Source organism: Lissotriton helveticus, chromosome 3_1 (assembly GCF_964261635.1).
Source record: "Lissotriton helveticus chromosome 3_1, aLisHel1.1, whole genome shotgun sequence".
Classification (NCBI taxonomy): Eukaryota; Metazoa; Chordata; class Amphibia; order Caudata; family Salamandridae; genus Lissotriton; species Lissotriton helveticus.
In genome coordinates, this window is record NC_136061.1 from 1,053,898,425 (window position 1) to 1,053,919,518 (window position 21,094).

Here is a 21,094-nt window from a genome sequence, read left to right on the forward strand (position 1 = left end):
ATGGAGCAAGCTGTGCATATTGCCATGGGCTGCATCGAATGGAGGTCTAACAAAATGGAAGGCCGCATGCATATTTTATTATACACTTTAAGTACAAACTATGTATTTTACTAAACTTCGATTTTCCCAACCAACAAGCTTTAAACAGGCATATGAAGGAAATCCCAATTAAATGCGCTAAATGCGCTTTTTCATCAAAGGACATCCCAGCTCATTAGACATGCACTATTCACGTTTTGTTGACTATATATCATTAGGCTTCCGAGAGGACTTTCAAAGGCTTCCTGAATAAAGATACTTAGCAGGCCAGATGTTCAATCATATTTAACCCAGATACACTGTGAAGGCATTTTAAAATTGCAGCAAATACAATGACATTTCTTCTAGAGGACCTAGAAGGTGACATATTAAGATGACAAAGTATCAACATGGTTTCCGCCTCAAATATCACAGAAGCCATTCTAAACAAAAAAGACATGCCCCTATTGATGTGTCTCCTTTGACACGGGGGGCCTGGGGGGGGGGGGCAGCCTGGTGGTCTGCTCACCCCCCCCCCCCACCCCTCCCTCCCAAGGAGGGCTTGGGGGGGCAGCCGACCGAAGGGAGGTCCCCCCCCCGGGTTGTTTGGGAGGTTAGGTGGGGGGGGTTTCTGCAGCTTCCTGCAGATTTTTCTAGAATTGGGCTTGTTGGTCCTACCAAATGGAGCCCAAGCATAAATGCTTGCGGCTCCTCCCCCCGGCCACCATTTTAGGCTTGGTGACCTGGTGGCCGGGAGGTAGTGCTAAAAAAAATGTTTGTGGTATTTTGGTAGCTTTAGCTTTTAACTTAGTCTTTTTCGACGTCTAATTAATTTTGATTATGGCGGCGGAAGACTATAGAGTTCTAGAAGCCATTCGGCTCCTTAGTGAGGCGGGGAGGCTTGATTTGGTAATTGGTGATGTAGAGGGCCCGCCGCGGCCTCATCGTCGGGCCTCAGCCGGGGTAGCGGCTGTGGTAGCGGCCTGTGTTACTCCCAAGGGCCCTCGCTCGGGAGTTTTGAGTGAGCGCGGCCGTTCCCGCGTTCGAAAGGTGGTGCAGGGCGTTCAAGCACGGAGGCCTGATGAGCCGGTGCCCTTCGATGCTCCGCGGCCTTCTGAGGCGGTAAGTGCTGTTCCGTTAGGGGCTTTGGCTGTGGTAGGGCCGCGGGAGCCGTCTCATGCTCCGCCGTTTTCTGGGAGGGCAGGCTCTGCTCCTGCGTAGCGGGGAAGAAGGGTTTGCAGCACGGCAGTCAGAAGCGTTCTGCTTCGGCCGCTGTGACTGAGTCATCAGCGGTTGTGCGGAGGGGTGAGGAGGAGGGGCCGCGTGCGGTCTGCCCTCCGTCTCTCCATTCTTTTTCAGTTATGCCGGCTGCGGGCGAGGGCCGGGGTTTTTCTGCTGTTTCGGCGGGGGAGCTCACGCAGCATGCGAGTGTGCGGGGGAGGGGGGCGAGGTTGTCTCCGTCTCGCCTTTCTCTTGGAGAGCCGGAAGGTTTTGTGAGGCAGGCAGGTATCCAGGTGCAGCCCGCGTCAGAGGTTTTGCATCAGGTGGCACTGGGGCAGTTTAGCCCTCTCTTGTTTTCGCCCCCGGCATCCATTAGGGGTGAAGTTTTATCGATACAGAGTGGGTCAGTTGGAGAGGGTGAGTGGGCTCAGATGGATCGCTGGGAGGATGTGTCTTTTGGACCTCGAGTTCAGGATGCTGGCATTTTAATTTCCCCGGTCCTTTCAATGGGGCCCAGCGCAGTGGTTGCGGGTTATTTGTCACAGGTGGCTGCCTTTCCTTCAAGGGAAACTGTGAGTAGAGGGTCTGGGATGGGCGCCAGGTCCTGGGAAGGCCTTGATGTTTTTCCCTCTTGGTCGCAGGGTGTTTTGGAAGCTGGTTTGGGCAGGAGGGGTTCAGTTTTTGGTGGTCTTAAGGATCCTAGGGCCAGATGTAGGTCGGACGGTAACGGCCAAAAATCGGTATTTTCGGCCGTTACCGACCGGTATTTCAGAAATGGTATGTAGGGCCCTTAATTTTACAGAATCGGTAAATTTACTGATCGCTAAATTTACCGATTCTGTAAAATACCGAATCGGTATTTTTACCGATTCGGTAAATTTGAGATGTAGGTGGGACTCTTCTGAGTCCCACAAGCCTTACAAAATCGGTATTTTACCATCAAATCCAATTTGATGGTAAAATACCGATTCCGGTGTGCATGCACATGTGTGCATGCACACCTCTGCCATATGACAGGCACACCTGCCCTTGGGGCATGTATGCCTGCCACATGGCACCCGAGCCTGTTTTGGGGGGGCCAGAGGGTGTCAAAGTGACACCCCCTGCACCCTTGAGAAATTCGGTATTTACTGATTCTGTAATTACAGAATCAGTATTGCCCATTGATTCCTATGGGCTTTCCAGCCCATAGGAATCAATAGGAAATACCGATTCGGTATTTCCAGATTCGGTAAATACGGAATCTTAAAGATTCGGTATTTACACATCTGGAAATACCTACATCTCCCCCCTTCATATTTACCACTTCTTAAATACCGAATCGGTAAGATTCGGTATTTAAAAAGTGGTAAATAGGAATTACCTACATCTGGCCCCTAGTCAGTTAGGGGGGCCTTGTGATTTAGTGGTTCAGGGACAGGTGGGGCAAGCTGGCCATAAGCTGGGTCCCGCTTCAGCTGTGATACAGGCTATGCTAGATTACAGCAGTGGGGATGAGGTGGTGGATCCTTCCCCTCCTCCTCGCAGGGTGAGTTTTTCATCAGCTGATGTGGGGTTGAAGGATAAGGGGAATTTGCAGAGTACTTATTTTAGGGGCTCGTCTGTTTTTGGTGCAGCTGGTAGTCAGGGGCCCGGCACATCAGTCCAGCCTTTTTCTTTACAGGTTAGGGACCGGCGTGGGACTGTGGACTCGGTAGGGTGACAGGCGGCCCATTTTCACCGAGGAGAAGGGAGGGTGGAGCCTGGCGCGGCACATTCCGTACCGTCGGGGGATCCCGGCGTGGTCAGCAGATGCAGGTCCGGTGCGACCTCGCTGGCCCCTACACACCATGATACAAGGAGGACAGATTGGTCTGCTGAAGATGCTCTTGGGATCAGTCAAAGGTTGAGGGAGTACCGGCGGGTACAGTCGGCTCCCCCTTTAGGTGGTAAAAAACGGGTTGGTAAGGCCCTATCTGTGGTGGAAGAGCCGACAAAGGCTCACAGGAGTGTGATGGTGTCAACCCCTCCTCAGATGGAGGAATCATTGAATTTGGATTATGATGAAGACAGCCCCGAGGAAGGGGAGCTGCGTGGTACGTTTTCATGCTTCTTGTAGTGTTTTACAGGCACCAGTGGCGGTGCACCCAAAGAAAGTGGTGATGTCCGGACCAGTTCGAGAGCGCGGCCCCACAGGAAGGGTTACTCGGATGGTGGACAACGTGGAACGACCGACATGGAGGTCGGGGCCAGGGCAAGCCCCCGTTTTAAACCCAGGTGAGCTTAGTGAACCACGGGCCAAACCGAAAATGGTGTCTGTGGGGATCGGGGGTGAGTCTTTAGAAGAGACTGGAGGTAAATTGTACAAGGGTCGCTACGTTAAGGATCAAGGAGTAGGTACGGGGGATGGTAAGGGTGCAGCCGACAAGGCTGAGTGTGCCACAAACACTGAGTTTATAGGGGGCACAGAGCCCTTGCATAGCAAGGAATTGAAAATTAAAAAATTACCCTACATGGGTGTGACTAAGCCTTTAGGGGCACATTTGATGGTGTCTACCAAGGAGAGAATTTGGAAAGGTGAGTATGTGGAACTTTTGAAGTTGCTACATAGGGAGGTGCGCTCTAAGGATGGCTCGAAAGAGGAGGAATATGAGCTGGCTAAGCGCCCTAAAGTACCGCTCACTATTGAGAACGGGACTTGAGCATTTTTGATATACGCTAGTGTTTATTGCGAAAAGTTTCCTGAACGCTGCGTGGCTTTATTTAAATACATAGATGTTATCAGGAAAGCGCAGATCACTGGTAGTGGCTTTGCATGGGCGCAATATGATGAGGAATTTAGGGCGCGTATGGCTTGGGATCCTGATGCCAAGTGGGGCGAACTGGACACTGATCTTTGGCAATACACCATGGGTGTTTCTGTTGGTGGTAAAACCATTTTTACTGCTAGTGGTCTTCCTTTAGTGTATCGGCCCTTTCAGGGTAAGCCCACCAGGGGAGGGGTGGGAAGTTCAGCGGTCACAGTCAGGAGGGGGAGCTTGTTGGGATTTTAACAAGGGCCTGTGTTCAAGGGAATACTGCAGGTTTAGGCATGAATGCTCTCAGTGTGGTAGGAGACACCCATCGGTCAAGTGCTGGGGGCCTCGACCGGGGCAACAGTGGCCCCAGCAAAGTGCTAGCGCGTCCGGCCCCCCTCAGCAGTCCCAGGCAACCAGAGGAGGGAAGTATACACCAGGGGCTGGGCCCAAAGGCTCGTACTCCGGTTAAGCTTGATAATTTGGCAGACAGTTTAAGGTGGTATGGGGATGTGCGAGCTCAACAACTTTTGCTGACAGGTTTTCAAGAAGGTTTCCGTCTGGGTTATTTTGGGCCTCGTTTGCGGCGATGGTCCAAGAATTTGAAATCGGCCCATGAGCTAAAATCTGTGGTGCAGGGCAAACTTGATAAAGAAGTGCAAGAAGGTAGAATGGCAGGTCCTTTTGATGATTGGCCTTTGGAGAACTTGATTATTTCACCCATAGGAGTCGTTCCCAAAAAAAGAGCCAGGGCAGTATCGTTTAATCCAACATTTATCATGGCCAGAAGGGGCATCTGTTAATGATTTCATTGGCGCAGAGTCAGCTTCAGTGTCCTATTCATCAGTTGATGTGGCAATGTCTTTGGTGGTGAAAGCAGGCCCTTTAGCGGAAATGGCAAAATGTGACATAAAATCAGCATTTAGACTGCTTCCAGTCCATCCTGAAGATTGGAGTCTTCTGGGCATCCATTTTCATGGAAAATGGTACGTGGACAAGGCACTGCCAATGGGCTGTTCAATATCCTGTGCTCTTTTTGAAACTTTTAGCACTTTTTTACAGTGGTTTTTTGTACACCAATCTGGTCACGAGCTAGTCACACAATAACTAGATGATTTCTTTTTTGTAGGGCCCCAGGGATCTTCTCAGTGTCAGGCAGCTTTGGACAAGTTTCAAGATCTTACGGAATATTTGGGAGTCCCACTTGCGCCGGAAAAGACAATGGGTCCTTGCGCGACCATGTCTTTTTTGGGCATTGAGCTTGATTCGAGAGCAATGCAGGCTCGTTTGCCACAGGATAAGAAAGTGAAAATGCCTGACCTTGTGCAGTCTATGTTGTCAAAACCAAAGGTTACAGTGAAGGAGGTTCAAGTCCTTTTGGGGCATTTGAATTTTGCTTGCAGAGTGGTACGAGCAGGTAGGACTTTTTGCAGGCGACTGGGCATGGCTCTGTCAGGTCGTCATTTGCCTCATCACAGGGTGCGACTTTCTGCTGGGGTGAAAGAAGATTTACGGATGTGATCCACCTTTCTGCATTCTTTCAATGGAATTCCTTTGGCTCAGGAGCAAGATTGGTTGTGGGAGGTTCAGATATTCTCAGATGTGGCTGGCAGTGATGGTTTTGGCTTGTATTGGCAGGGCAAGTGGTGCGCAGAAAGATGGCCTGAGCAATGGAGGGATGGAGGCAGAAGTATCTCATTTTTGGAATTGTTTCCGGTGGTGGTGGCTTTGACTCTGTGGGGCCAGGATTTGGCGCACAAAAAGATTCTGTTTCGTATTGACAATCGAGCTGTGGTAGACATTATCAACAGGCAGTCTGCTAGGGATACTCAGATTTTGAAACTGCTGCGCGTCTATGTGTTGGGGTGCCTTAAGTATGACATCAGTTTCAGGGCCTTACACATTCCTGGTGTGGACAATGACATTGCGGATGCTTTGTCTCGTTCACAGTGGGAGAGATTCCATGGGCTTGCCTCGGAGGCGGACAGGACCCCGACACCCATGCCGGAGCACTTTGGGAGGTCGGCAACACTGGGTCGTACAATTGGTGGTATGTTTGTTGTCTTTATCTACGCAATCTGCTTATGAGCTGGCTTGGAGAGAGTTCTTAGCATCGGGGGCTCGAAGACGTGCACCAGGTCCTGGACGTTTGGAAGATGTAGTACAATTTATTCTGTGCTTGATGGACAGAGGGTTATCCAGGGTCACCATTGCTGGGAAGTTAGCGGGCATTTCCTTTATGGGTAAACTCCTTTGGGGTTACTCTCCTTCGGCCGGTGAAGTGGGGAGGAGACTGTTGGAAGGGTGGTCCCGTGAACAAGGTGCTAGGCAGGCAGTTAGAAACCCTTTGTCCTGGCAAAATTTGGCCAGGGTTGTTGAGTCTCTCCCTTTTGTTTGTAGGGATGATTTTGAGATTTGTCTGTTTTCCACCCTCATGGTGTGGATGTTTTTTGGGGCTTTTAGGGTTTCAGAGTTGTTGGGTTCTAGAACCAGTAAAGGTATTGGGTGGGGGGATGTACATTTGTCTGAGAAAGGTGTTCATCTATGGCTTCATCGTTCAAAAACTGATCAAAGGGCCAAGGGCAAGGGGATTTGGTTGGAAGCTTCCTCTCCCTCAAGGACATGTCCTTTATTTTGGGCTAGGAGATGGTGTACTGTTTCTGGTGGGGCTCTTGAATCTGGCGTTTTTGTTCATGCGGATGGAGTACGAGTCTCTGAATACCAATTGCGCATGGTTTTGCGCAAAGCTTTGCGTTATATTGGTCTAGATGACAAGAAGTATGGCACACATTCGTTCAGAATTGGAGCGGCAACTGAGGCACATAACCGGGGTTGGTCTGGGCATGATATTATGCGCTTAGGGCGTTGGTCCTCTAGGTGTTTTCAGCGCTATGTACGACTTGAAACGGATGCGGCGCATGCGTCATCCTCTGTGTCTTAAAATCTGATGCTGCTTTTTCATTTCAGGTTCGGAGGCTGGTCCCCGGTCAACATCTATGACCATCTGGATTGTGGGTCATTCATTCGTGAAGTGGGCACAGTGTCAAGCACGGGATAGATATTTTGGTTCAATGCTTGGTTTTAATGAGAGTTTTTTCAATGTGTCATGGAAGGGTAGAGGGGGTATGTGTTGGAAAGATTTGATTCCTGCTCTTAATTCCTGGTTGGGTGGGGGACATTGTCCCGATGTTTTGTTACTTCATCTTGGGGAAAATGATTTGTGCAGGGTGAAGGGAGTGGTTCTTATACGAGCGATGAAGAAGGACCTTTCTCTGTTGAAGCAGCAATGGGCTGGTTGCCATGTTATTTGGACGGAATTGGTTCCTAGGAGATCTTGGAGAGGAGCTATCAAGCCCAAGGCTATTGACAAGGCGTGGAAAAAGCTTAATTTAGAAGTTTCCAGGTTTTGTAGAGATTTGGGCTTTGGTCGTGTGACTCATTCTGACATTCGTTATGACGCAGTTGAGTTTTTTCGTGATGATGGTGTTCACCTTTCTCGTTTGGGCATGGACTTATATCTTTTGGAGTTGCGGGAAGTCTTGTCCCGCTGTTTGAAGATTCAGGAGTTTTCTGGCTGATTCTACCCTGTGTTGGGCTTGATGCCTCTTTTTTCTTGCCCTGTTTTTCTTTGGGGGCAGAAAAGGGGGGTTACTTTTGTCCCCCCCCCCCGCTTTCTAGGTGGCGGGATTTAGTTGTGTTTTGTCAGGCTTGGCAATTTTGTGGTTGGTTTTAATTGGTTGGTGCATTCGGCAGGGGAAATTGGGCAGGATGATGTGTGGGGATGTCTACATAGGTTGGGGGACCAAGAGGGGTTTGAGAACAAACGGTGGAGTTTGTTTTATGGTTTGGAGGGTTGATAAGTTGAAATGTTTATTGTGGGGGTTTTTGCATTGTTGGATTTGTAATGATGTAATGTTCGGGTGGGGGCAGGGTCAATGAAGTTTTAGGGGTGGGGGTGGGGTGTGGAATTTAAGGAAGTTATTATTTAGTGAGGTTTAGTTTTGTAAGGCATGGCTGAGGTTTCAAATTTGGTAATGTGCACCTGTTTCAATAAAAGCGGCCTTTTTCACACACAAAATCTTGTCTGGTGGTCTGCTCACCCCCCCCCCCCACCCCTCCCTCCCAAGGAGGGCTTGGGGGGGCAGCCGACCGAAGGGAGGTCCCCCCCCCCGGGTTGTTTGGGAGGTTAGGTGGGGGGGGGTTTCTGCAGCTTCCTGCAGATTTTTCTAGAATTGGGCTTGTTGGTCCTACCAAATGGAGCCCAAGCATAAATGCTTGCGGCTCCTCCCCCCGGCCACCATTTTAGGCTTGGTGACCTGGTGGCCGGGAGGTAGTGCTAAAAAAAAAATTCCCCTCCCTCCCTCCCCATTTTGTAGCTTTGCAGTTTTTTGTAATTTCTACATTTTGGTTTTTCTTACTTAATATTGGAATTCTCTGTTTTTTCCCCCTTTTTTCTTTTTTCCCCCCTTTTTTTTTCTTCTGGGGCTTCTTTTTGTGACTCAGGTGTACATGGGGTCTTTTTTCTTTGTAACTGTCGCTTGGAACAGGTGCTGTGCGGGATTTAGTTGTGTTTTGTCAGGCTTGGCAATTTTGTGGTTGGTTTTAATTGGCTGGTGCATTCGGCAGGGGGAATTGGGCAGGATGATGTGTGGGGATGTCTACATAGGTTGGGGGACCAAGAGGGGTTTGAGAACAAACGGTGGAGTTTGTTTTATGGTTTGGAGGGTTGATAAGTTGAAATGTTTATTGCGGGGGTTTTTGCATTGTTGGATTTGTAATGATGTAATGTTCGGGTGGGGGCGGGTTCAATGAAGTTTTAGGGGTGGGGGTGGGGTGTGGAATTTAAGGAAGTTATTATTTAATGAGGTTTAATTTTGTAAGGCATGGCCGAGGTTTTAAATTTGTTAATGTGCACCTGTTTCAATAAAAGCGGCCTTTTTCACACACAAAATCTTGTCTGGTGGTTTGCTCACCCTCCCCACCCCTCCCTCCCAATAGCGGCATTTTAAAGGGGTGTAAGCTAGAGAAGTGATATGTAGGACTTCAGGATACGAAAGTTGACAGAAAACATGAGAGCATTCTTAACAAAATGTTTCAGTGTTCATAGATAGGCTTGCATTTTTTATTCACATGTATTTCCTGTTTGGATTATAACACACATGCTCACAACAATTTACATATATTTTTGTATGGGACACTGGCCAGGATTAACATATAATCATCCGGTATCTTCAGTTCTCGAGAGTTTCCAGTCCCAAGGATACTCTGGGGGAGGAGGCAAAGTTATGGAAAGTTTACTGCGCCACTCGAAATAGGGGCCTCAGTGTTCCCGTGGAATGGATAAGCCATCATGAAAAAAAAGCATGAAGGAACTTGGGGCAAGATGTATCAACGGACTGGTCGCAAAAAGTGGTTGCAAATTGCACACCACTTTTATGTAAGCAGTTTTAATATTGTGGCGCAACCTATATTCTAATAGGTCGCCCTGCAAAGTGTCCAGTCTTCTTCTTCAGGATTCTTTATTCGATGATTAAAAATCACCATAAAAGTACAAACATACAATATATATTCCCCCCCATTTTTCCCCTTTCTTTAAAAGAAAGAATTAAATTGACATGAATCCCAATATTAATACAAACAGGTAACAGTATATTAAAAAAGAGGTAACTGGTCTTTAAAACCTATCACTGGAATCTCAAATTTCAAATTCCCCCCCCCCACCCTCTGGTTGCTCTCAAACGTACCGCTCCTTTAATAAAATTAATAATGCAGCACAATGTAAGGGGATCAGTCGCTTGTTGTAGAAAGATCAAGGCTTTTTGGGCACTTTTTATGTTAGTTTGTTTTAAAATATCAACCAAAAATCTACGCCTGGGCTCAGAATAAAAAGAACATAACAATACAAAATGAAGGGAATCCTGCGGAGACCTATTGTCGCAGCCGCAGGTTCCCTTCTGCTCAATTGTAGACGAATACCCTAATGGTGATGCCAATAAATACGGTAAAAGATTGAGCCTAAAACGGCTCATTAAAAACCTGTCCTGAGCATTATATATCAAATATAAGTAAGGTTCCATGCCTTCTGTGATCTTTACAAGGTTGTAGGCACACACTGTGGTTTTGTCCCTTTCTTGCTCTGTTCTCTGTGTAGCCCTGTGTGCAAGAAACTCTTTTTTTACAGTCATTTTATGCTGTGGGGTAATCGCTGCGGGATCAGAGAATAGCTTCCCAAGGCCCAAAGTTTCCAATACAGTCTTGACATAACTGAGCCACGGGATTCGCATCCATTTATCTCTACCCAGGCAATCATTCATGATTTCCCTACTTAACGTTGCCTCTGAGTTTACCCAGATTTTTAGCCAAGCTAAGATAGGCCTAACCTTCACCAGGTCTTCAAGATAAGGTATCCCTAACTCCCTGTGTGTAATTAATGCAGCTAGGCTCTGTGGGGCTTTCAGGACGGAACGTAAATATTTGTTCTCTTCCCGCTGCAGTTGGCAAGTGTTCACAAAGCCCCACACCTCTGCCCCATAGATAACCTTTGAACAACACATGGAGCTATACAAGTTCAAAACCTGTTCAGGGCACCATCTCCCCAACCTTCGGCCATATCCTGCAATTGCCCCGTTTGTGACATTCATCTTGCGGCAGCGTTCCTCCACCAGACAGTTACATTTTAATTCACCGTCAAATAGTAAGCCCAGATACGAAAATGATTTAACTTTCTCTATCTTATGGCTCCCTATCGTGAAGGCGCATTTGTTACAGGGTTTATTGCCAACAACTAAAACATAGGATTTACTCAAATTAACAGATATGTCTAATGAACCCATAAAAAGTACAAAACCATCGATTAAAATCTGTAGACACCTTATTTATTTATTTATTTATTTGAGGGTTTGTAACGCGCCGGAATCACACCCGCAGGTGTATCTCCGCGCAGTGCTGTAGAAGAACAGGTCTGAGCAGGCGCTAATACTGGAATACGGTTGTCTTAAGGCTTTTCCTGAAGGCTGGGTGGCTAGAGCACTGTCTAAGGGAGAGAGGGAGGTTGTTCCACAGACGGGGACCCATAACAGAGAGGGCACGTCCTCCCTGTCTGGTCTTGTTATGTCGGGGAATCTGTAGTAACAGCTGATTGCTGGACCGTAGATTGCGGGGGGGGGTGATGATGGACAAATTTTTCGGCCAGATAGGGCGGCCCTAAGTTGTGGAGACTCTTGTGCACCACACAGCAGGTCTTAAATTCCACCCGTTTCCGGATAGGAAGCCAGTGGAGCAATTTGAGAAGGGGCAGAGATGGTGTTCTGGGGGGGGCATTTGTCACCAGGCGTGCCGCGGTGTTCTGTACCACTTGAAGCTTGTTAAGCACTCCTTCATTGGCCGCTAAAAGTAGACCATTGCAATAGTCGAGGCGACTCAATACGAGGGCCTGGACCAAGGTCTTCCTTGTGCTGTCAGGGAGAAGGGGGAACACTTTCCGGAGGAGGCTGATGATATGGAAACAAGACCCCACCGTGGTGTTGGCATGATGTACAAGATTGAGGTCTTGGTCCAGACGGACCCCCAGATTTTTCACCACCTGTTTGGGGGAAGGGGCCGCACCCAGACTTGTAGGCCACCAATCAGGGGTCCACATGATTTTTGCTTCCCCGAACAGCATGACTTCCGACTTCCCCACATTGCACTGGAGAAAGTTCCTGGCCATCCAGCCGGCGACCGCAGTCATGCCATTCGAGAACGCTTGCCTTATCTCCGGGGTAAAGGTTTTAAAGGTAAACAGTAGCTGTGTATCATCAGCGTATGAGATGGGTAAAAACCCAAAAGACCTCATAATACCAGCTAAGGAGGAGACATAAACGTTAAATAACGTAGGGCTGAGACAAGAGCCCTGCGGGACTCCTCTGGTGATTTTTGTGGAGGTGGAACTGAAGGTGCCCATGTTGACCTGCTGGGTACGATCTGCCAGAAAGCTGGAGAACCATGCCAGGGCAGATTTCTCTATGCCGATCTCCCTTAATCTTGTTAGGAGGATGGTATGAGATATGGTGTCGAATGCTGCGGACAAGTCCAACAGCACCAACACCACAGATAGACCCCTATCCAGAGACATACGTATAGTATCCGTGACAGAAAGGAGGGCCGTCTCGGTACTATACCTGGGTCTAAACCCTGACTGAGAGTGGTCCAAACAGCCGGTCTGCTCTATGTGACTGGAGAGGTTGAGATTAACGTGCTTCTCCATTAGTTTGCCGACAAACGGCAAAAGGGAGATAGGCCTCAAGTTGGTCATATCCGACCAGGGAACGGAAGTGTTTTTCCTTATGGGCTTAACCAGGGCCTTTTTCCATTCCAGGGGGACCACTCCTTCAGCAAGGGAGCGATTAATCACCATCTGAATGGTGGGACTCAGAGCATTCCCTATAAGATGCATCACTCGGGCGGGGATAAGGTCCGCCGGGCTGCCCGATTTAATCGTCCCAATCAGTGAGTTTACATCATCCAGACTGATCTCAGGGATAGCAGACAGTGCCGGATGGCCAAGGCCAACTGTTCCGAGCTGTGGACTAGGCAAGGAATCCTTAATATCGACCACAGTAGTGGCTTGAGCAATATTTTGGTAAATAGTGTCTATTTTGTTTGCAAAAAACCCGGCAGTATCATCGCACAGTTGTTGGGACACCGTCTCTGGGCTGTCGCATGCGATGGTGTTAGTAAAGGTTCGAAGAACCTGATACAATATTTTAGGATCATTACCTGCCTCAGACAGCTGGGAGACAATATGGTTTTTGCGGGCAGCTCTGATATTTCTATGGTAGGATCTCAAAGCAGAGTGGTAGCGGGATTTATCTACTGCACTCTGAGAGATCCTCCAGGCCTTCTCCAACTTCCTACATGCTTTCTTTTCTGCACGCAGTGAGTCGGAGTACCATGGTTCCTGCTTGCGATTATACCGCTGATTACAGATTCTTAAAGGGGCAATGAGATTGACAGCAGTGTTCAAGGCAGCATTGTATTTGGAGAGGGCAATGTCGGGAGTATCCAAGGGAGAGAAGTCCGGGGGACCTTGGTGTGCGTCCGAGGATGACCGCGTCATCTGCGTAAAGTAACACAGGAACATGACGCGTCCCTACTCGTGGACAATCGGTTCTCAACTGTAATAGTTTCTGCTCCAAATTGTTAATATAAAGGGAGAACAGAAAGGGCGCCAAAATGCACCCTTGGTGTACCCCACTTTTACAAGGGAAGGAATCAGTACATCCGCCCTCCATGTTATACCTAACCTGTGCTGAGGTACTGCTATGCAAATCTCTTAGGATATTGATATGGCCGATCTCTATCCCCATTCTGGTCATCATATCCCAAAGCTTGTCCCTGTTTACGTGGTCAAAAGCAGCTGCCAGGTCCTTGAACCCCATATAAATTGATTCGTTACTGGCCTTCGTGTATTTGGCTGCTAGCATGTAAAGGTTCAAGCATTGGTCGCTCGTGGACCGGCCCGTCCTGAAACCGTACTGGGTATCTGAGATTATATTATTTGCCTCAGTCCATTCCAACAGCCGGTTTAATATCCCCCTCCCTAAAATTTTGGCAGATACATCAATCAGGGAGATTGGTCGATAACATTGGGGATCGTCCCTGCTACCCTTTTTAAAAATAGGGACAATGATAGTCGTTGACCAGGAGGGCGGCAAACCCCAGCGGATTGCTGTGTTTATAACTCTTGTCATTAAAGGGGCCCATAATTCCACAGAGCTTAGGAACAAGTCTGGCGGGATGCCGTCTGGGCCAGGGGCTTTGTTTTTAGACAAGCCCTCAATCCTGACCTTGATTTCCTTTAATGAGAAAACTACGGGATGGCCCGGGTCAACATTCCCATATTCAGTAGAAGTTCCCATTTCGTGATTGTATAAACCCCTATAATGAGTAATCCACATGTCAGGCGTGATGTTTGTTCCTATTTCAGGTACCTTGTCATCCTGGAACGTAGGTCTATTGATAATCCGCCAGAATTCTGTCATGTCCCTCTTTTCCCCCGCCTCCCTCAAATCTGCCCATCCTTCTGCTTGAAGTGCCAATTTCCGCCTACTTAATTCTCTCTTATATTTTTTCCTACACAATGCAACTTGTAAGACATCCCTTGGCTTCATTTTAATACTATTTTTAAGCTCCCTCAAAGCCTTAGAGCAATCTCGGTCAAACGGTTGACTACAGGTTCTTTTTACCGGGGCGCTAGTTTTTAACAGGCCGTCTACTAAACCAGCAATCTGTTCGAATGCTGTGAGTAGCTGCTGCCCTTCTACTGATGTATTTAAGCATTTCTCAAAAGCTAATTTCCCCTTTTCCATCAGTGATCTATAAAACATTTCTCCATTGATTTTGGCCCACCTAAGGCGTCTGCCCTGATCAGTGACCCTTTCGGTTATCGCATCGGACTTTCGCCCTCTGGGACAGACCCGATAAAATATATCTAGTATCAGGGGGTTATGGTCACTGAACAGGTTCCAGTCAATCCCAACTCTAGAAATCCTATTTTTAAAAACCCTTGAGACAATGATATAATCAATATATGAGGAACATCCCCTGCCCTTAAAAGTTGGTGGCAAGGTGCCATCCTGCGGTATGTGCACCATATCCATAGTATGAACCAGGTCTTGGTTGTGTAAGAATTTTGTTAGTACATGGCCATCCACTGAGTGCTCAAAATGAGCCCCATTATCCTCTGGGCAACGCGACCAGGCCTCATCTAGTGTGAAAAGAGCCGGGCAAAGATGACAATTAGGGTCCCCCATGACCAAAATATTTTGGCCAGGGCTCCCAGTTTCGCCAGAAAAATCCTGGCACAATCTGCACTCCAGTTCTCTTATCAGTGCATTACAACCTCCACCCGGTCCGTTGTTATAAACATTGAACATTGTCAATTTTAATCCTTTGCCAATAAACCGTACCTCTTGAATGTCTTGTGAGTTGCGGTTTGGGGTCGACCATGTACCGAGGAGGTTCAGGTCTACGTATAAAGATTGCCCTTCCATGGCTCTACCAGAGCTAGATTTCTTTGCAGGAACAAAGAAACACTTATACCCTTGAATGTGTAGGGAACCGTTATCAACTGCCCAGGTTTCTTGTAAGCAAATTATATTGAATTTGCTTATATACTGGCGCCATTCTTTATTGTTAAATTTGGCTGCCAGACCGGCTATATTCCAGGACACTATTCTGACTACCTCATCATCTACCTTCCCACTTTTATCTCCCAAACTAGAAGCATGTGCGGGATCGGTTTGTCCATCGGGTACAGCTACATTATCAATCAGTATGTCCGAAGGACATGTATGCTTTAGGGGAGGGACATATAAATTGCCATTATGGATTACTTCCACATTAGTGTGTGCTACATACCCTATGGGTATGTAGCGCGCTATATAAATTAACTGAATTGAATTGAGTGTGTCCAGTCATTTAGAGGGTCGGAAGATGACATAGATAACGAACATTAATTTGGCAGGTCGCTATTTGCAGCCACCTCTGATTGACTACAAAGACTGAATGCTTAAACCGGAACAATAGACCACCATTTCTCCATTTATATCCCCAAATCAGGACCCCCCCCCCAAAAATAAAGTTTCCTGCTTCGGGACATATCAGTGGGACCAGGCATTGGTCTACGGACCACCCTGAGGCTGTTGGAACCATCCAGAAAGGGAAGGTGTCCCAAGGTGATCCCTCCACACTTTGCAAACCAGTAATCACCTCTTTTGATGTGTTAGTAAGTTATCAATAGTTTACGACCACATTGGTACATACAATACCAATTCACAAATAGGAAGGAACACCACTTTCACACCATTTCTTAATTGTGATTTGATAAGGGGGTAGGCATACATGTTTTGAATGTTCAAAATGCTTTTCCAAATTGCAAAATGGTCTCAGGCAGACCATAAAAATAATGTTATAATCGCAAACCCTGTACATTTTGAGTCACTGGTTTGAAATAGCAAAATGGATTTGTAGATTGGACTCTTGGGCTGTTATGCAGATATTACTTGATCAGTACTATTAATGATTCATTTTAAAAGAGCCTAATTTCCCATTTTTTATTTGGTTTACATATTTTACTATCAAAGGGAGATGGCAATAGTGGCTTCCTAGTTTTGGTTTCAAATACTTTTTCATTAAATAAGCGATAAAGTACCCCCTGCTGTACATTATAAGGATATTGCAAAGATATTGGTTCTATAACCATGAGGAGGAACAAGCGTGAGTTCTGAGTTCCTTTATAAGGTTATTGAACTCTTATGATGTACGCGAGGGAGGACTTTATCACATATAATACATGGTCACACCATCACCTTTCGCACAAACCGCTTAAAACCTTGGTGCATAGCTTTTTCAAATGAATGATTAAGCACAATTGTAAACATGAATAATAAAAATAAAACATCTTGAACAAAATTAAACACGTCAAAAACCTGCTAGATATTTGTTGCAATCAGATATTAGAACCGTTCAATACGATTCAGTTAAAAATAAAATGCAGTAGCTCAGAACATGTAGAACCATGCAGAAAGAGTGTAGCTGTTCTCTATCTAAAGAGTGCAAAAAATAAATATATTGTCTCTGCTTGTCACAGTAAGCTATTAATATACACAACATGTTTATACACAAAAAACACATTGCACACGTTAGACACAGATTCCCACAAAACAGCTTGCTTTAAAACGTGAAATAAAGAACACAAATTGATAAGACAACACTAATACAAATAAACGAATGGCTATAATGACATTTTAATGCATAGCTTGTTTATTAACGTATATTCAGGGAAATTGTGATGCTAGATGAAGTGTCCTAGTGTTTTCTATGCTCTTTGCTGAAAATGCACCAGTTAGAAAAGTCAGTGCAAAAATGTGTAGCAATGAAGTACAAGCTTGATATTTTCCAATATGATAGTACAGACTCTATAGTTTATGACATTAAAAAACATTTTTGAAGGAAGAAATTTGAAAAACATGCATGAAAGTTGTAAAACAACTGTGGTAGTAGGGCATTTATAATACTTATTTTCATGTAATAATATTTTATGAAAATGTATGCATTCATGATTTGAATTGATTTAATTTCATTATATTCTACAGCTAACACAGAGTGTGGTCTCCCTAATTTACACTTCTTCTATCGGCGGAGAAAGATTCATCAGCGGATCATTGCCTCTGTGGTAATGGAAATGTTTCAGACTGTCTAATCTTAAAGGGCCCAGTACGGTTAGAGTAGTACGAAGAGTAAGCGTGCAATTAAACATTTTACGCATGCTTCATGCTGCAATAATCCCTATGAAAAGTCTTAGGTTAGTCAGATGAGTGGAATTTGAGCCGAGTGCTCTTGTTGGGACATAGTGCACTAAAATGATCAAGGCTTTTGTTCCAGTATATTTAATCCTAGCCTCCATTGTAAGGGCCGGTTTGATGTGGCCCAGCTTGCAAAGGCAAAGGTACACTCTAGATAATGTTTATTCAAGTTTTTGGGCTATTGCAATGAATTTATTCAAACAGTCAGAGTAGATAATATTACAGTATCTTGTCGGAGTAGCATTCTCTGGAAATGTGAGTTTACCAAGCCAACTACCCTAGCAATGATAAGGAAATATAAGACATAAGAAAACTAAACAGCGGGCTGATTCACAATATAAAGGGCACACCAAACAAGCCAACAACTGAAGGGGGCTCACTTAGAGAAGCCAATAGGCGAAGACAGCTTACCCAAAGCCCACTCTATAGTTTATATGTTGTATTCTCTTTTGTGCTAATATGAGATCTGGCGGACAGTTAAAGCCACTGTAGCAAGACCTAAGAAAAGTGTGTGTTTGACATGCTATAATAAATTGATGAGAAAGTAACAAAAGCAGTTTCAGATACAAAACGGTTTGCAAACATACTTTTGTGCTGGCCTACTAATATGCCACACTACTCAGCAGAAACAAGTTACACAATGCTCCTCATCACTTACATTAAATGCATCCTACTATTACAATTCAAATAGATTAGATTAATATTTATAAAGCGCAACAAATGCCCGAAGGCGTCTTAGCACTAGCGGCTATAAAGAGAAATAAATGAGAGCAAAAAACTAATCAAGTCTTCAACATGAGAATAGCCACATTTTAGCTGTTTTCTACATCCCATCAGGTTCGGCTGGGACCTAAGATGAAAAGGCATTTGATTCCATCACAAAACAGTTGCAGGTACAAAGCTTTTGCCACCCCAAGAAGCTTTACAAATCTTGGGTACTAGCATGGTCTTGGCAGAAGCAGATAGCAGACATCTACTGTGAATGTACCATACATTTTTTCCTTTAGATAATCTGTGCCTATTCCATGCATGACTTTATGATGCAAGGCAGAGCACTTTAAATGCAACTCAGCTCTTAATTGGCAACCAATTAAGCTCTTTGAGACCTTTGCTGGCAGATTCATATTTCCTGAGATTTTTCAGAAGCAGGACTGCAGGAAACTGCAGCCTCTGACACTTTTACAACAGTCATTGTTGAATACCCAGACAGACAGTGTTACAGTAGTCTTTCTGAGATAATACCAAAGAGACCACCCCTGTTGTCTGAAGATCTGTAGAAATGAATGGTAAAAACTTCTTTAATGTTTTGAGATGATAGAAACAAGAAGAAATCAATTGATTTGTCTGATCTTTAAACGTTAATTTGGAATAACATATCACACCAAGATATTTTACTTTGGTGACTGGGGAGGGTAGAGGACCCATCATAGAGGGCCACAAAGAAGAGTTCCAGATCGCAGGTCAGATCCAAAGAGAAGCCCCCCAATCATGTCGGAGTTCAACTGGCTTTCCATCCAATTGAGGATAGTCACTATACAGTTATTAACTCTACTGGCTACCTCATCTACATTTGAATGGCTAGAGACGCCAATTTCTGTGTCATCCGTATAAGATATTGTACTGAAGCAAAAAGATCTAATCAGTGCAGCCAAAGGAGTCACATAGATATTGAACAATGTGGGGCTTAATGAGGACCCTTGCGGGACCCTACATGGCAAAGAAAAGGAGCTAGAAGTGAAATCTTCAAAAGTGACAGACTGTATTCTGTTACTAAGAAAAGATGTCAGAGGGTTTAGCAGGTCCTTCAATCCCAATCTCACTTAATCTTTGGATCAGGACCCGATGACTCACGGTGTCAAAGGCCGCAGACAGGTCCAAAATTACCACTGGAGCCTTTTCCCCCAGCTATTCAGGATTCCACAAATTTTCTTCATTGCCACCTGCAGAGCAGATTCTGTGCTATGTGATTTCCTGAAGCCAAATTGGGTTCTATCGAGAATCCCATTCTGCTCGTGGAATTTAGAAAGAGCCACATTCATGTGCCTTTCCAATATTTGTGCTGGAACTGGAAGTCTTGAGATAGGGCAGTAAATCTTCTCTTCTGCTGGATCTAAAGTGGATTTTTTCATAAAGGGAGATTCTACGCTCTCTTCCATTCGGCAGAAGAGATGCCCACCTCTATGACCTTATTTAATAAACTGCCAGAGGAGGAGCTAAGATAGTAGCCAACTCATGAAAGATGTCCACAGGGCAGGGGTCAATAGGGGCCCCAGACGTAGTCTATAAAATTAGCTGGACCACCTTCCCTGGTGAAAGAGAAGGAAACACACTCAGAGAACAGATATTCTCATTTGTGACAGTGATTTCAGATGCAGCAAGGACAACCCTTTACTCCATTAAAAGCCTTATATATCGCTTCTACTTTAATTAAAACAAACTTGTTAGATTGTGGTAGTTGTATTACCACTTCTTTAATTCATGGCAAACTGACCTTTGCAAAAACAAAGACCACAGGACATAATAAAACAATAAAGTAATATAGGGTTAGGAAACTTAAATATATACATTCATTTTATAAACTAAAATGTACACACCCTCTTACAAATACGCACAAACGTTGTTCTTATTCTTGCTGCATGAAGTACCAGCACGCAATGTTTCCAGATGATCCAAACTCATCTGTGACCCATAGTCTACCTTTTATAGCAGCCGAGCACACGCCGTGTAGTGAAGGTGCAGCACTTTACCAGGCTCATACTTATGCTTCAGGTTCATGCAGCGCTTCACTCTATCCCCCCTTCCCCACAGGCACGGCTCTTTTCTCATTTTTTCCCTTTTTTCTGCTTTTTGGTGGCATTATTACTCGTGTTGTCAGCTTGCTTCCTTGTTATCCTATTAGGAGTTCTCTGTGTACAGGAGGGCCTAGAGATTTACAGCCCTAGGGGGTTGGCAAAAGGAGGTTAAAGAACACAGGACTGTTAGTTAGAAAGAGTGCTGTAATTAGCATATTGCTATCTTCCTAGTCCAAGAATGCAAAATGGTCGCCATTTCCTGTTTCTTACTGCAATCCCTTAACATCATTGCACAATAATGGCTTTCAGCAACTCGCAGAAGTCTTGTCCCCTTGATCCTGTCAACCTGGACCTTGACTTGCCTCAACCTAGAATATGTTCCTGCTTCTTTCTGCAATTCTTCCCTTCTTTAGTATTACCAGGTTTTAAGAAACAAGCACGTCCACAGAAACGTTAACATTTGCTCTTTCAGAAGAACAGACGGGAAATCGATTTGTAAAAATGATGTTGCCATTCACTGCTAAATGCTGACAAATATCATTTTAAATATTCGGTTAACACTCCTATAAATGCAACTACATTTTTACTTCACACCGATTAGACCTTTAAAAGCACATACCAAGGAGTATGACCTGAGAAAAGGCTCCTTGGGAAGATGTTGAGTGTGTGTCATGGGAGAATAAAGCCGGTCTTTCACCCAGTCACTAAGGTGCGAGGCAGCTCCTGCTTCGGTAGTGCTCCCTTTTTGCACACAGCATCCTGCAGGGATGTTTATTACCTATTCAGGCCTGTAACATTAGATATAGCCAGAAAAGAAGGGGAGCGTTCTGATTGGCTGGCCAGCTCCCAGCATTCCACTTGCTAATGCCCATTATTGTCCCTCATGTCCCTAATGCGCTTACGTCTGTGCCTCGGGCCCATAAACATTATTGACTGTTTCCGC

At 45.5% G+C, this 21,094-nt stretch overlaps 1 protein-coding gene across 1 annotated transcript in view; it reads right to left on the reverse strand.

Annotated features, from left to right (window-relative positions):
• The window catches only part of CERS6 (ceramide synthase 6), an 853,755-nt gene that overhangs the window by 193,897 nt on the left and 638,764 nt on the right, over positions 1 to 21,094 (reverse strand). The window lies entirely within an intron of this gene.